Source organism: Micromys minutus (genome assembly GCF_963924665.1).
Source record: "Micromys minutus genome assembly, chromosome: 22".
Lineage (NCBI taxonomy): Eukaryota > Metazoa > Chordata > Mammalia > Rodentia > Muridae > Micromys > Micromys minutus.
Window position 1 is genome coordinate 32236061 of NC_137957.1, and position 18202 is coordinate 32254262.

Here is an 18202-nt window from a genome sequence, read left to right on the forward strand (position 1 = left end):
AGTCTTTTAGACCTTTTCCCCCTGTTCCTAAAATAATTATCGATGTGACTATTGTTAGCTATTCCTCACCTACCTCTTAAATCACAGACAATGAAATTCCACTCCTAAATGAAGGACCCTAGGAGCTTTCCCCAGCCTTACACCCACTGCCTCAGGTCAAGACTAGGCCAAGTTCCATTCTCCACCCACAGTTCTTGGGAAGAGCAGGAACTATCTTGAAAAACCGCAAAATGTGCTGACTGATAGTCACCTGACCCTCTGATCCCATGTCCTGTCACATGCTTGCTAGCCAATAGATTCAAAGGCTAATACACTTAACCAATAAATTTAAATTATAACCTTGATGATGTAACCTGTACCCCTAAAGAGTTTAAAAATTGCTTGTAACAGCCTTTTGGGGTCACCTCTCCTCTGGATGTAGGCCACCCCAGTGCACTGGACTAATAAACCAATTGCTTTTGCATCGATCCCTGATCTCTCGTTTCATTCATGGGAACCTTAAATAGATAAGACTCAATTTGGTTCTTACAAAATATTTCTCAAAGTGCTGAAACAGGAATCACACAAATAAGTGTATATTCCAGTCCTTAGCAGCAATATTCACAACTGACAAAAGAAACAGTCTGATGTCCATCAGTGAATGAATGGATAGACTAATTTCTGAGTGCATTTATGTGTGTGTGTGTGTATATATACACACACAATGGGATATTATTCAGCCATGAAAATGATTCTTTCGGCGATGAAAATAAGTGAACTCCCATTGCTATCTTGCTATCAGGACTCACAACCTTCCTGCAGAGAACTGAGCACCTAGGATACTTATTACACACACACACACACACACACACACACACACACACACACACACACAAAGATCACATGTCCTCTCACATGTCTGCTTTAGCAAAACATTGCATGCCCCTTTTACAGGCAGATTCCAGAAAAATGTCAAGTGTCTCTTCTCTGCAAAACATCCTGTCATATGACAGGTTCCAGATAAACGTCACATGACACACCTGAGTCTCCAAAGAAACCAGACATTTCTAGGCAACAGCTGTAAACCAATGTGTTTCATGGAATAGAAAGGCAACCTCTGGGCTCACACATTATAGCACCCTCTTCTGACCTCCTCAGGCATCAGGCACATAAATGGTGCACAAATGTACATGAAGAAAAAGCATACACTCACACACATACACACACTGAGACATACACATGAAATCTTTTTTTTAATTTTTAAAAATAAATTGTGTTCAACTTTATTAAAGAAATAAAATTAAAATAATAAAGGAATTAGGTTTTATATCCACTAAGTGTACAAACATCCAGACATTGGATAATGGTCAGCCCAAGTAAATACGTAAATCCACAGATGTTCAGATGCCTCTGTTAAGAGTATGAGATGGTTTATCACTTTGAGACCCAGCTTATGTATCCATATCATGTTAAATGTACTTGAGCTGATGATGTAATTCAGTAGGAGAGCACTTACCCAGAGTACCTTGGGCAAAGGCTACAGTGCACAAACTCAAACTAAATATTTTACACATCAAAATCAACCAATCATATAACTGAGAACCTAACAATATTGTTAGGCAGGTATGCTAAGAGAAATGAATAAAGATGTTTATCCAACTATCACTTGAACAAGTAAAAACTGAAATGAACCAAAGGGAATTAACAGATATCTAAGAATATTCCATCCTAAGACAAAAGAATATACCATATTCTCAATACCTCACTCTATCTTTTCCAAAATTGATCATATAATCAATCACAAAACAGGCCTCAACAGATACAAGAACATCGAAATAATCCCATGCATGCTATCAGATTACTATGGACTAAGGCTGGTCTTCAATAACAACAAAAAGCCTATATACACATGGAAGCTGAACAATGCTCTACTCAGTAATAACTTAGGCAAGGAAGAAATAAATAACGAAATAAAAGACTTTTTAGAATTTAATGAAAATGAAGTCATTACATACCCAAACTTATGGGATACAGTGAAAGCAGTGCTAAAAGGAAAACTCATATCTCTGAGAGCATCCAAAAAGAAACTGGAGACAGCATACACCAACAGCTTGACAACATCTTAGATGCTCTAAAACAAAAAGAAGCCAAGAGGAGTAGATGGCAGGGAATAATCAAACTCAGAGTTGAAATCAACCAAATAGAAACAAAAAGAACAACAAAAAGAATAAAAAGAACAAGGAGCTAGCTCTTTGAGAAAATCAACAAGATAGAAAAACCCTTAGCAAGACTAACCAGAGGGCACAGAGACAGTATCCAAATTAGAAAAATCAGAAATGAAAAGGGAGAAATAACAACAGGAACTGAGGAAATTCAGAAATTATCTGATCCTACTACAAAAGCCTATACTCAACAACACTGGAAAATCTTAATGAAATGGAATATTTTCTAGACAGATACCAGATGCCAAAGTTAAATCAGGATCAAATAAACCATCTAAACTGTACCATAAAGAAATAGAAGCAGTCATCAAAAGCCTCCCAACCAAAAGAGCCCAGAACCAGATGGGTTTAGTGAAGAATTTTATCAGATCTTCATAGAAGACCTAATACCAATACTCTCCAAACTATTCCATAAAGTAGAAACAGAGAGAATATTACCCAACTCATTCTTTGAAGCCACAATTACGCTTATACCTAAACCACACAAAGACCCACAAAGAAAGAGATCTTTAGATTAATTTTCTTCATGAACATCAATGCAAAAATACTCAATAAAATTATTGCAAACTGAATCCAAGAACACATCCAAACAATCATTCACCATGATCAAGTAGGCTTCATCACAGGGATGTAAGGATGGTTCAATATATGGAAATCCATCAGCATAATCAACTATATAAACAATCTCAAAGGAAAAAAAAAAAAACCACATGATCATCTCATTAGTTACTGAGAAAGCATTTGACAAGATTCAACATCCCTTCATGAAAAATCTTGGAAAAATCAAGAATCCAAGGCTCATACCTAAACATAGTAAAAGCAATATACAGCAATCCAGTAGCCAACATCAAACTAAATGATAAGAAATTTGAAGCAATCATACTAAAATCAGGGACTAGACAAGGCTTCCCACTCTCTCCTGAAAACATAGTACTGGATGTCCTTGCTAGAGCAATTAGACAATAAAAGGAGGTTAAAGGGATACAAATTAGAGAGGAAGAATTCAAAATATCACTATTTGCAGATGATATGATAGTATATTTAAGTGACCCCAAAAATTCCATGAGAGAACTCCTACAGCTGATAAACAACTTCAGCAAACTGGCTGTATATAAAATTAATTCATATCGGTAGCCTTCCTCTACTCAAATGATAAACAGGTTGAGAAAGACATTAGAGAAAAGATACCCTTCCCAATAGTCACAATTAATATAAAATACCTTGGTGTGACTCTAACCAAGCAAGTGAATGATATGTATGACAAGAACTTTAAATCTCTGAAGAAAGAAATTGAAGATCTCAGAAGATAGAAAGATCTCCCATGCTCATGGATTGGCGGGACTAATATATTAACAATAGTCATCTTGCCAAAAGCAATCTACAGATCCAATGCAATCCCCATCAAAATTCCAACTCAATTCTTCATAGAGCAAAAAAGAGCAATTTGCAAATTCATTTGAAATAACAAAAACCTAGGATAGGGAAAACTATTCTCAACAATAAAAGAACATCTGGGGGAGTCACCATCCCTGACCCTAAGCTGTATTACAGAGCAATAGTGATTAAAAAAAAACTTCATAATATTGGTACATAGACAGGCAGGTAGATCAATGGAGTAGAATTAAGATCTAGAAATGAACTCACACACCTATGGTCACTGATCTTTGACAAAGGAGCTAAAAATGTTCAGTGGAAAAAGGGCAGCATCTTCAACAAATGGTGCTGGTTCAACTGTCATTCAGCATGTAGAAAAATGCAAATCAATCCATCTCCCTGTACAAAGCTCAAGTCCAAATGAATCAAAGACCTCCACATGAAACCAGGTAGACTGAAATTAACAGGAAAGAAAGTGAAAAAGAACATCAAATACATAGGCACAGGAGAAAATTTCCTGAACAGAATACCAATAGCTTATGCTCTAAGATCAAGAATTAACAAATGGAACCTCATAAAATTGCAAAGCTTCTATAAGGTAAAGGACATAATCAATAGGACAAAATAGCAATCAAGAGATTGGGGAAAAAAATCTTTAACAATCCTACAACTGATAGAGGACTAGTATCCAACACATACAAAGAACTCAAGAAGTTAGACTCCAGAGAATCAAATAACTTTTTAATAATAATAATAATAATAATAATAATAATAATAATAATAATAATCAAATAACAGAGCTAAACAAAGAATTTCTCACCTAAAAAAATGTTCAACATCTTTAGTTATCAGGGAAATGCAAATCAATCAAAAGAACCCTGAGATTCCACCTCACACCAGTCAGAATGGCTAAGATCAAAAACTCAAGTGACAGCAGATGCTGGCGAGGATGTGGAGAAAGAGGAACACTCCATTGTTGGTGGGATTGCAAGCTGGAAATCAGTCTGGCAGTTCCTCAGATAATTGGACATAGTACTACCTGAGGACCCAGCTATTCTACTCCTAGGCATATACTCAAAAGGTGCTCCAACATCTAACAAGGACACATGTTCCACCATGTTCATAGCAGCCTTATTTATAATAGCTAGAAGCTGGAAAGAACCCAGATATCCTTCAACAGAGGAATGGATACAGAAATTGTGGTACATTTAAACAATGGAGTACTACTCAGCTATTAAAAACAATGACTTCATGAAATTCTTAATCAAGTAGATGAAACTACAAAATATTCTGAGTAAGGTAACCCAGTCACAAAAGAACACACATAGTATGCACTTATTAATTAGCGCATACTAGCCCAAAAGCTCCGAATACCTAAGAAACAATTCACAGACCTTATGAAGCTCAAAAACAAGAAAAACAAAAATGTGGATGCTTCAGTTCTTATTAGGAGGGAAAACAAAATACTCATGGGAGGAAGTACAGGGACAAATAGTGGAGCAGGACTGAAGAAAAGATCATCCAGAGGCTGCCTCACCTGGGGACCCATCCCATTTGCAGCCACCAAACCCAGTCATTATTTCTGATGCCAAGAAGTGCTTACTGGCAGGAACCTGACATGGATATCTCTGCCAGAGCCTTACTGATACAACTGAGGATGCTCGCAGCTAACTATCGGACTGAGCATGGGGTCCCCAATGGAGTAGGTAAAGAACTGAAGGAGCTGAAAGTGTTGTAACTCCATGGGAAGAACAACAATATCAATCAACCCACTCCAAAGCTCCCAGAAACTAAAACACCAACTAATTAGTACATATGGAGGGACCCATGGCTCCAGCTTCATATACCACAGAGGACAGATTGTCTGACATCAATGGGATGAGAGAGGGGCCTTTGGTCCAGTGAAGGCTCATTTTGCCAATGTAGGGGAATGCCAAGGCACTGAGGTGGGAGTGGGTGGTCAGAGTATCTTCATTTAATCAAGGGGTGTGGAGAAGTGTATGGGATAAGGGGGAACAGGATTAACATTTGAAAGGTAAATGCAGAAAATATCCAATAAAAATATTTTGCAAAATAAAATATCATTATGTACAAGTTAAGAAAAGAAAATAAACGAACTACTGAGACATTGTAGCAATAAATAGTAAAAATCCTCACTCGGGATTTTTACTCACCTTTGACTATTATGTTTTGAATGAAAGATGCACACACGGCCCTTATATTTTAATATGCTGTAGGCAACTGCCTACCCTCCATGCTGTTAGAATCTACCTCTTATCCATAACCCAAGTAATTACTACGTTTCATCTGAGTCACTGTACCTCCAATTAGACAACCCACCTGGTCCCCTTTTTAATGCCTCAACTAACCAATGGTGGCTCTCCTTTCTCTCCCGCATATTCCTCTTTTCTCCTATAGCAGCTTCTTTTTCCTTTCTCCTCCTAGTGGTGGTCTCCTATCTCCAAGCCCAGAATCCCAATGCCACCTGTCTTTTCTCCCCAGCCATTGACTGTTGACATCTTTATTCACCAATCAGAATTAACGTGGGCAGCAGGATACCTGGGGGCTAGCATTACAATAGACAGCAAAAGGCAAAACCTCAGCAGTACATGATATGAAATGGTTGGATCTACAGAAAGTGGTGCGAAGGGAAAGAAGCTAAACAAAACCTGCTCACGCTCTGTGACTCTGTATATATGAAATATCAGAATAGATGAAGGCAGAACACCACAGACTGGCTGTCCTCCTGACTGTGGAGAAGAAGGTGACAGGGTTGACTTTGATGTCCATGGATAGGGGGTCTTGGTTGCCCAGAATAGTACACATTGAAATGGCTCTCTTTACATTATTATCCTGGGAAGAGGGGGAGCATGTTGGTCTGGTGTTGCTGTGTGTGTGCACATGCTGAATTCTGATCTCAAGATCTGATTGACCTCAGAAGAGTGAATTCTCACATACACTGGCCTTTCTTGTGTAAACTTTGCTCCCCAATTTAAAGCTATTGACTAAATAAAAGTAGCTATAGCCAATTAATGGAGAGAATAGAGTTAGGCGGGACTTTGATTACTGGTCTCAGGGATCTCAGGTAGGGACGGGGGGGGGGGAGGGAGAGAGGAGGTGGGAATGAGGGAGGGAGAGAGAGAGGAAGGGAGGGAGGGAGGGACGGAAGGAGAGAGGGAGGGGGAGAGGGAGGGAGGGAGGACAGGTTGATGGAACAAAAAGGCAGCCTAGGGGAGACTCAAACAGCAAGTAACTTTGTGCAGCTGGGAATTAGCCAGTCTAGCATATAGAAAAATAGATTAGGGATAATCACCCATTAATTGTGCTAAAACCGATTAAATAAATCAATAGGACTATGTCTCGATTATTGAGGGGGCTGACCTGTTCATATTAAGAACTAATGAAGTCGATTATTAATCATTTACAACAACAGGCACCAGTCAACCAAAGCCAAGGATGTGTTAAAAGCCCATTTGGAAGCCAATTACTTTGTAAGCTAATTAAGATACATAATATTTAAAAGGAGCTTGAACCCCAGGTATATGGTTAGACAGTGCTTCCCCAAGGAGACATGGATTACTAAAGAGAAACCACAGTGACAGGCACGGTGTACTTCCTTGAACGTTATTGGTCAAGGAGGTCCCAGCCTATTGTCATTGCCCTTGGCTGCCCAGCCCAAGGAGATGACAAGGCCCTATTGCGTGAGAGGCAGCACATTTTGGTTGCAGACGTAAAGAAACAAAGCTGGAACTAACCTGCAAACCTCCTCTTTCCTGGCTAGCTTTCATAGTGCCAGAAGGTGCTAAGTAGCCTGGTTGATGAGAAAAAGCGATCAATGGTATATTACTCAGTAGAGAACATGCATGCTACAATAGTAACCTGCTAGGCTAGACTTGCCCGCTGGTCCAGTAAGTGGCGCAAAGACTATGGGGACATCTGCTTTCTGATTGGATTTGAGGCCTGCTACACAGGAAAGAAGTCCTGCTTAGTACCGTAAATCTTGCCAAAACTCATGGTTCAGGAGGCCCTAGGGGAGAACTACTCTTCTCTTGGGGACATGTTGTCAAACTGCCTTCCGGGTGTTTATACACACGGACTAGTGACACCCTGAACCATGATCCAAGTAGTGCAGCGGTCCGTAGCTAATGTTAAAACTCAAAGCTGGCCAAGGTTCTGAGAATAAATGGTTATAGAAAGTTTGGCCCTAAAAGGGATGACTGTATCATCTTTTGTCCAGGGTTCAGGGAAAGTTGCACAGGTGGACGGGAAATTTAAGAACCATAGGATGAAGTGGTGTGCGGTGACACTGTACTCATGCATTCATCCCACCGTGCTTCCCCACACAAGACCTCTACAGGATGCTGACACCGATATCACTCAGCATCCCGGCAGGCAGTACTCGGTTACAAAACAAAATGGAGAGGCCGTGAACGGGTCGGTCAGAATGTGCTAAGGGATGCCCGGGGTGTGAAAGGGATACATGTGATAAAAATACAGTCTCCATGTATAAAAGATATTCTGTTAAAAATTCCTTTCAAACTAAAATTTAAAGTCAGTTCTGATCCCATCTCATTCGTGCCTACTGTCAGCTCCGGTTTGGTCGGTCGCCAACAGATGGCGCTCTAGCCTTAGTGGCCAACGACGGTCCAGGTTATTTCAACCCTGAAGCGCTGTTTCTGTTAATAATAAAAAAAAAAAAAAAAAAAAGCATAAACCCAGGAACAGGTCACCACCGGACTGTTGTAAGCAGCCAGAACAATTGAGGAATGCTATTTAATTCCCCATGGAAACTACTCTCAATACAATTATGAAGTGAATAAAAACTCAGTAGCTCTGAGGGGCAAAGACAAGACACGAGCAATTTTAAGTAGCAGTTTTAAAAGGAAGAAAAATCAGACGTTCTGAAGAAAGAAGAAAGGACGCAAACCGAGGTGGGGGCGGGCATCAATCACAGGCATTAAACTTTCTAAATGAGACCTCGCCATCTGCAGTCTCTGTGTCTTCTGCCGGTTCTCCAGTCTCACGGAATCTCAGCGAGCTGGTGACGGCAATACTGCAGTCGCCTAGGAAGGTGGTAGTGATGAGAATTACGTATTTATCACATACGTTGTAAATCATCTAGAATGCAGCGGGTGTTTAGTAAATATATATATATCACTTAATTAGTAACTGAGAAAATACAAACACATACTTCAGCTTCTCTGCCTTGGATTCATTGGTAATTACAATCAAATTAAATGCACAGGTCCTTGTAAATTTTCAGAGTCCATAGACAGTTGTAAATGTCTGTGTGTTATGTGAGCCAAACTTTGAAGAGGTATCATAAAAATTTTGATATGACAAAAAAATGTATAATGCTTTTAAGTGTGGGGGATGACATATTGCAAGCTACCACTGTAGCAAAGTCCCAGCATTGTTTAGTCTACTGCTGGCTAGACATAAGCTGAAAAGGTAATACTAATTATTTCTGAGCTATAAAACATTAGCTGGTTTTAATCTGCTTAATACATATTTAATATTTTACTAATATATATATTTCTACCCACATTTAAAAAAACGCATGCAATGCTAAAAAGCAGACGCCCCATGTATTAGCCCAAACAAGTATTAAAATGGAGAAAATTGATGCCGTCTTATTAAATGAGATGATATTAAACACTTCCAAAATAAAGGCATATTGGTTTTACTCACCATCTTTAGTGGGAAAGACTATTGTCATTTCATATATCAATCCATAATAAACGTAGACTTATGTCACCAAAATTTTAAATACATACCTACCTTTGACCCATTTCTCGGACTCTAACCTAGAGAAGCATATGTGCACCGATAATAGTCAAAGGATGTACAGGGAAGGATGTACAGGGAAGGATGTACAGGGATGGATGTACAGGGATGTGTACAGGGATGTGTGCCTCTAATCTCCACACACAGCAGCAGAGGCAGGCGGATCTTGTAAATTGAAGGTTAGCCTGGTCTACAGAGTGAGTTCTAGGACAGCCTGGGCTACACAGAGATCCTGTCGACGAGGAAGAAGAAGAGGAGGAGGAAAACCCAAGAGTGTTATAGGCAGGACTGTAAGAACAAAACCTTCCAAACTGTGAAAAGATCTTAGTTCTGTGAGACACATACACTGTGCACAGCTTTGTGAGTGTGTTGTAGTTTGAATGCAGTTGGGCCCAGAGGCCCATAGAGAGTAGCACTGTTAGGAGGTATAAGCTTGTTGGAGGAGGTGCGTCACTGTGGAGGTGGGATGTGGGGTCTTATATATCCTCAGGCTCTCCCAGTGTGACACACAATGTCCTTCTTCCCCCTTCAGGTCAAGGTGTAGCACTCTCAGCTCCTCTGGCACCAGGTCTGCCTGCACGCTGCCACGCTTCCCGCCATGATGATCGTGGACTGAATGGACCTCTTTACTGTGAGCCAGCCCCAGTTAAATGTTTTCTTTTAAGAGTATCCTTGGTCACAGTGTCTGTTCACAGCAATGAAACACCAACTAAGACCAGTGTCTCTTCACAGCCATGAAACTAACTAAAGAAGCTGTTAAGCAGAGGTCTATAGGTTTCTGAATAAGTCATAAGATGGTTTCCCCCACACATTAAGTACAAATAAAACTTAAACTCAAGGAATTCCATCAAAATCATGCCAGTTATATTTGATAGATCCATGTTTATTTTTAATACATTTAGGTCTGTACATTCTTGCATACGTGTTTCTGTGCATTTTACATGTAAATATATAAGAGTATCTAAAAACTATTTACAAAGGTGTAAGGCCTGTGACTTTGCGGTTTTTAACTAGCAAATGTCATTTCATTTGAGCTTAGGTTCTCTGACATCCTTTGTCTCCTGTGTCATTCTCTTCCGCTTTCATCTAAAAGCCTGAAGTCAATTACATTCTAGTCTGAAGTCAGAAATATATTCTCTACCTGATCTCCTTGACATTAAATCATAGTTCATAAGTAGAAGTTAATTATTTTATTCACTCAACAAACATTTATGCAATATGAGTAGCCATGCATATTTCTGACATCTACATCGGTAGACCCAACCAAACAAGGATTATGGTTCTGTTTTGTTTTGTTTTGTTTTGTTTTTCGAGTCGGTGACTCTCAGACTAACTGTTCTGGAACTACCTCTATAACCCGGCTGGTCTCAAATGGTAATTAATCCTCTGCTTCTGCCTCCTGATTGCTGGGATTGCAGGCATGCATGGCCACAGCCAACCTTTGAATAGTATAGTACTTATTCAAATATTTTTATTCAAATGATGTTGTTTCTATACTGAACATAGACACAGAGACTTTATCACATCAGGACAACTATTTACATAGTATTTGTACATATTAAGTATTGTAAATCATTTGAGAGTGATTTTACATGCAAACACTATGTTTTATATAAAAAGAACGGCACACTTGTAGATTGGCCCTGAAACCAATGCCCCGGGATACAGTCTATTGGCATCAGGTCTGTGTGACAAACTGAATACAACATTAAAATATCAAGACCTCAAAGTGTTCAGAGAAAGGCATACAGAGTCCCATAAACAGAGAGGAGGAAAGCATACATTTTAACTTATTACTTACCTTTAAGTTTTAAACGAATTTTCTCAGAATCCACGATTTGTTAGCGTTCTTGGGCATCAGACAATAATGAAGCATTAACAATGAATCAATACTGATTCTGTAGGAATCGCATCGGTAAGATTTGGAGACGATTCTGTTACACCTTCACACATTATTCTCCTACACTCATAACCCGGAGTAGACAGAAGAAAACCCTTTATTATAAATCTGATGGGAACCGTGGGGGTTAGTTAGAACTGGTTATCAGTTTAAATCCCTAGTTTCGTTCTGAGCAAGTCTTGCAGCAACAGGAAAGGCCACCAGGTGGCAGAGTGAAGACATGTCTCAGGACCAGTAACACAAAGCACCCAGCAGGTGGCGATCGGTCATCTGCCATGAAGAGACTGGGCTCGCAGTTCTGTTGGAGGATGGGCACAGCTAGGTCGGTTTGGGTAGCACTACTGTGCTCCTTCATGTTGCCTACAGTTAATTACATTTAGCAGTTCCATCTGATTTTTTTTACAAATTACTTTTCTACCGCAAACATATTCATATTCATTAAGCCAAATCATGCTTTTCCCTGTTACCAGAATACAGTAGAATTGGGGAGGGAAGGAGGAGTCTCACTTGGTTTGAGTGGAGATGGAGAAAAGAAGGTCGGTAAATAAAGAGCTTTCTGCATAATTTATATGTATAAGAAAACCAGAAGAGTGGTGTGTGTGTGTGTGTGTGTGTGTGTGTGTGTGTGTGTGTGTCTGTGTGTGTCTGTGTGTGTATGTATATGTGTGTGTCTGTATGTCTGTGTGTGTGTGAGTGTGTGTCTGTGTCTGTGTGTGTGTCTGTGTGTGTCTGTGTGTGTATGTATATGTGTGTGTCTGTATGTCTGTGTGTGTGTGAGTGTGTGTCTGTGTGTCTGTGTGTGTGTCTGTGTGTATCTGTGTGTGTATGTATATGTGTGTGTCTATATGTCTGTGTGTGTGTGAGTGTGTGTCTGTGTGTGTGTATGTGCGTGTGTCTGTGTGTTTGTGTGTGTATGTGTGTGTGTATGTGTGTGTCTGTGTGTGTGTATGTGTGTGTGTCTGTGTGTGTATGTATATGTGTGTATGTATATGTGTGTGTATATGTGTGTGTCTGTGTGTCTATGTGTGTGTGTATGTGAGTGTGTGTCTGTGTGTGTATGTGTGTGTGTGTTTGTGTGTGTATATGTGTGTGTGTGTGTTTGTGTGTGTGTCTGTGTGTTTGTGTGTGTGTCTGTGTGTGTATATGTGTGTGTCTGTGTGTGTGTGTGTGTCTGTGTGTGTATGTATGTGTGTGTCTGTGTGTCTGTGTGTCTGTGTATGCCCATGTAACTGCAAACCTGTATTGGCACATGTGTATTGAGGGTAACTGGCTCTGGAGAACAAACTTGTTCATAGTCACACCATAAAGAATACTCATTGGAAAACACTTAGGAATTATACAAAGGGAAATGCCAGAAAGCCCTAACTTCCAAGACATAACATATGTGTGGGTAAGTGGGGACATGGAAAAACCCAAAAGGCAGTGAGAAGCCTGTGGAATTTTAAACTAGTACAGCAGCCTGAGAGACAATCTAGTGGCATTCAAGCAGATGGCATTCATACAGCCTACCATCCCGAGAGCCCCTTCCTGAGCACGTACCCACAGCTCCTCACAAAGTACAGACATGAAAGTCGGTGTGACTTCCAGCACCCAGCAACAGGAGGATGACTGTTCATCCCTGGGAAAGCAGGTGGGTAAACCTGGTACACTTACACTATCATGGACATAAAGTGCAAATAGTCAGACAGCACACAAGGCAACTCATGGCAGCATTGTTGATCCAAGGTATTCATGGAGACAGAAGAGCAGGCATCTGTAGATCTAAGGTAGTGTACAGTCCAGCAAGTGATGTCTGACTTGGTGCGGGCTGGGAGGAGGATTGATTGTAACCTAGAGCTCGGGTTTGAAAGCTACATGCAAGCCCGGGCATTGGCCCCTTCTGAAGACCTGAATTCCAAGCATCCATGTTGAAGAATGTGAGAACTTATTATTGAAATGACTGTCGATGAGAGTTCAAAGTAACAAGGAAAGCCAAAATGTTCTCCAATTGAAATAATGACAATAAATGCCCAACCGCTTTAGAGTCTTTATGAAAGTAGGATACCCAACAACTCTGTGATGTAGGATGTGATGACGAATCCCGTTTTTTTAGCTAACAGAACAGAACAGAGACCATGACAGGCCATGCTTATGAAAGCCCATAGCACAAACCAGAGGGAGCAGGAGTCAGTTAATCATATGAGAAAAGATCATTCTCTACCCCATATCAATATATCAGTGCCGATTTCTGATAAGATGGGGATAGAGGGAATAAAGTTTACATTTCCAGAAGATTAAAGATTTTATTCACTGAGGTTTTCCTTGAGAAGAATAATGAATCACACTGGAACTGCTGAGTCAGTTACGTTGAAATTTACAATTTTGATTCTCAAAGGCTTCCAGAAGGAAGAAAAGTGAAACTGTTACAAACCGAAGGCATCTGTAGAACAGGGTCAACAAGGAAACAGATGCCAAGATGTGTTTCAAAATCACCTCCAATTACAAAAGGAAAGACGGGTCAAAAGAAAAATGGGGGACTGTAGGCTTAGATTTACAAAACCTACTTTAGTAAGGGTTCTTAAAAGATTTACCCTCCTTTCAAGCTCACCACCCACGAGAGATAGTAGAAAGGAAAGGTTAATAGGGCAAAGGGGGCGTGAACCTGCTTAGAAACAGTTCTTCGGAGCCATTCCAGTCTTTATTGTCAGGTTCTCGGAAGTTCAGTTCACATGAATCAGCAGCAGTAGCTCAATCCACAAACACCACTCATGAATTAGCAATGGCGGCTCTTCCCGGAAGAATGCTCAAGGCTCTAGCAATCCGTCTGAGTTCATGGAAGCAGCAAGAAGACTGTTTGGTGCACTTCTCTCTACAAAGCTCAACAAACGGTGATCACTGAAGAAGGCAAGTCAAACCAATGCCAGAGCATCGTCAGCAAAACCCAACGAACACCAGCTAAAAGGGTCAAGGGGAGCCACTGCCACAGTGTCATCCACTGTTTGTTGGGTTATACTTATACTATACACACACACACACACACACACACACACAGAGAGAGAGAGATATCAGGTGTCCTCTCATTTGTCTGCTCCAGCAAAACATTACATGCCCCGTTTACAGGCAGTTTCCAGAAAAATACCACATGTCTATTCTCTGCAAACCATTTTCTCACATGTCTGCTTCAGCAAAGCATCCTGTCATAAGACAGGTTCCAGATAAATATCACATGACACACCTGAGTCTCCAAAGAAACCAGACATTTCTAGGCAACAGCCCTAAATCCATGTGTTTCATGGAATAGAAAGGCAACCACTGGGCTCACACATTATAGCACCCACTTCTGACCTCCTCAGGCATCAGGCACATAAATGGTGCACAGATGTACAAGAAGAAAAAGCATACACTCACACACATACACACACAGAGACATACAAATGAAATAATATTTTAATTTTTAAAAATAAATCGTGTTCAACATTATTAAAGAAGTAAAATGAAAATAATAACAAAATTAGGTTTTGTAACCACTAAGAATACAAATATCCAGACATTGGATAGTGGTCAATCCAAGTAAATATGTAAATCCACAGCTGTTGAGACAATGCTGGTACGAATGTGAAATGGTTTATCACTTTGGGACCCAGCTTGTTGTTTCTGTACCAAGTTAAATGTACTTGAGCTGATGATGTAATTCAGTAGGATAGCACTTACCCAGAGTGCCTTGGGCAAAGACCGCAGTGCATAAACTCAAACTAAATATTTTACACATCAAAATTAACCAATGAAATGCTAAGAGAAATAAATAAAGATGTTTATCAAACAATCCTTGGCACAAATAAAAACTGAAATGAAAATGCCCTCAAATTTCTAGTTACTGAAAAACAATAAGAAATTGTAAAATAACTTGGCAAGGGAATATAAAAGCCTTAAAATTAGTCAACCACAGCTCTTAAGAAACTCATGGACATGTCCAATCTTCATCTATACCCAGAGCTAGGGCACTCCCACTACCCTTGGAATACAAAACCTGACTGCAGAGAATGAAGCACCCAGGAGCACTCTCACCACTAAGCCCACAGGTTCACAAGAGGGACAAGCTACAATCAGAGACACCAAGACCAATTAACATCACAGATAACACGATGGCAAGAGGCAAGCACAAGGACCTAAGCAACAGAAACCAAGACAATCTGGCAACATCAGAACCCAGTTCTCCCACCACAGCAAGTAGTCAATATCCCAACATATTAGAAAAGCAAGATTTGGTTTTAAAATCATACCTCATAATGAGGACTTTAAGAAGAACATGAATAACTTCCTGAAAGAAATACAGGAGAACACAGGTAAACAAGTAGAAGACCTTAAAGAAAAAACAAAACCCTTAAATAGCTGCAGGAAAACACAACCAAACAGGTAGAGAAATTGAACAAAACTATCCAGGATCTAAAAATAGAAATAAAAACAATAAAGAAATCACAAAAAGGCATAACCCTAGAGATAGAAAATGTAGGAAAGAGATCAGGAATCATAGATGCAGTTATCACCAACAGAATACAAGAGATAGAAGAGAGAATCTCAGGTGCAGAAGATACCATAGAGAATATTGACACACTGGTCAAAAAAAATTCAAAAACATCCTAACTCAAAACATCCAGGAAATAGAAGATTCCGAACTTAGAAGACCAGTAAATATCATCAACAAAATTATAAAAGAAAACTTCTCTAAACTAAAGAAAGAAATGTTTATGAATGTACAAGAAACCCACAGAATTCCAAATAGAATGGACCAGAAAAGAAACTCCTCCCAACACATAATAGTCCAAACACCAAATTCACAAAACAAAGAAAGAATATTAAAGCAGTAAAGGAAAAAGGTCAAGTAAAATATAAAAGCAGACATATCAGAATTACACTAGATTTCTTCAACAGAGACTATGAAAGCTAGAAGATCCAGGGCAGATGTCATATAGACCCTAAGAGAACACAAATGCCAGCCCAAGTTACTATATCCAGTAAAACTCTCAATTAACATAGATATTCCATGACAAAACCAAATTTACACAATATTTTTCAACAAAGCCAGCCCTATGAAGTATAATAGATAGAAAACTCCAGTGTAAGGAAGGAAACTACACCCTAGAAAAAACAAGAAAGTAATCTTTTAACAAACCCAAAAGAAGGTAGTCACAAAAACATAATTCCACCTCTAAGAACAAAAATAACAGGAAGCTGCAATCATTTTTCCTTAATGTCTTTTAACATCAACAGAATCAATTCCCCAATAAAAAGACATAGACTAACAGATTGGATACATAAATAGGACGCAGCATTTTGCTGCATACACGAAACTCATCTCAGTGACAAAGACAGAAACTACCTCAGAGTAAAAGGTTGGGGAAATTTTTTTTCAAAGCAAATGGTCTGAAGAAACAAACTGGAGTATCCATTCTAATATCTACTAAAATTGATTTACAACCAAAGGTTATCAAAAAAGATAAGGAAGGACACTTCATACTCATCAAAGCAAAAATATATCAAGATGAACTCTCAATCCTAAACATCTATGCCCCAAATACAAGGGCACCCACATTCATAAAAGAAACTTTACTAAAGCTCAAAGCATATATTGCACCACACAAAATAATAGTGGGAGACTTCAACACCCTACTCTCATCAGTGGAAAGATCATGGAAACAGAAACTGAACAGAGATACAGTAGAAATAACAGAAGCTATGAACCAAATGGATTTAACGGACATACAGAACATTTCATCCTAAAACTATATATTTTTTTTTTCTCAGCACTTCACACTACCTTCTCCAAAACTGACCATATTATTAGTCCCAAAACAGGCCTCAATAGACCCAAGAACATGGAAATCATCCTATGTATCCTATCAGATCACCCTGGACTAAGGCTAGTCTTTACTAACAACAAAAAGCCTACATATACATTGAATGCTGAACAATGCTCTACTCAATGATAACTTGGTCAATAAAGAAATTAAAAACTTTTTATGATTTAATGAAAATGAAGGCACAGCATACCCAAACTTATGGGATACAATGAAAGCAGTGTTAAAGAGAAAAACTCATAGCACTGAGTGCCTCCAAAAAGAAACTGGAGAAAGAATACACTAAAAGTTTGATGGCACATCTGAAAGCTCTAGAACAAAAGGAAACAAATATACCCAAGAGGAGTAGGTGGCAGAAAATAATCAAACTCAGAGCTGAATTCAACCAAGTAAAAACAAAAAGAACTATACAGAAAATCAACAAAACCTGGAACTGGCTCTTTGGGAAAATCAACAAGATGGATTGATTAATCCTTAACCAGAGGGCTTCATGAACTTCTTCTGCAAATGGATGGAACTAGAAGCTATCATCCTGAGTGAGGTAACCAAGTTGTAAAAAAACACTCATGGTATGCACTCACTGATAATGAAATACTAGCCCAAAAAATCTTAGAATACCCAAGAAACAATTCACAGAACTTATAAAGCTCAAAAAGAAGGAAGATCAAAATGTGATGCTTCAGTCCCTCTTAGAAGAGAGAACAAAACACTCACTGGAGAAAATACAGGGACAAATAGTGGAGCAGGGACTGAAGAAAAGATCATTCAGAGACTGCCTCACATGGGGATCCATCCCATATGCATCCACCAAACCCAGTCACTATTGCTGATGCCAAGAAGTGCATACTGGCAGACGCCTGATATGGGTGTCTCCTCAGAGGCTCTTCCAGAGCCATACTGATACAGAGGAGGATGCTTGTAGCTAGCCATTGGACTGAGCATGGGGACCCCAATGGAGGAGCTAAAGAAAGAATTGGAGGAGCTGAAAGTGTTTGCAGCCCCATGAGAAGAACAACATTATCAACCAGCCAAACCCCCCAAAGCTCCCAGTAACTAGAACACCAACCAATGGGTACACATGAGAGACAACCATGGCTCCAGCCGAA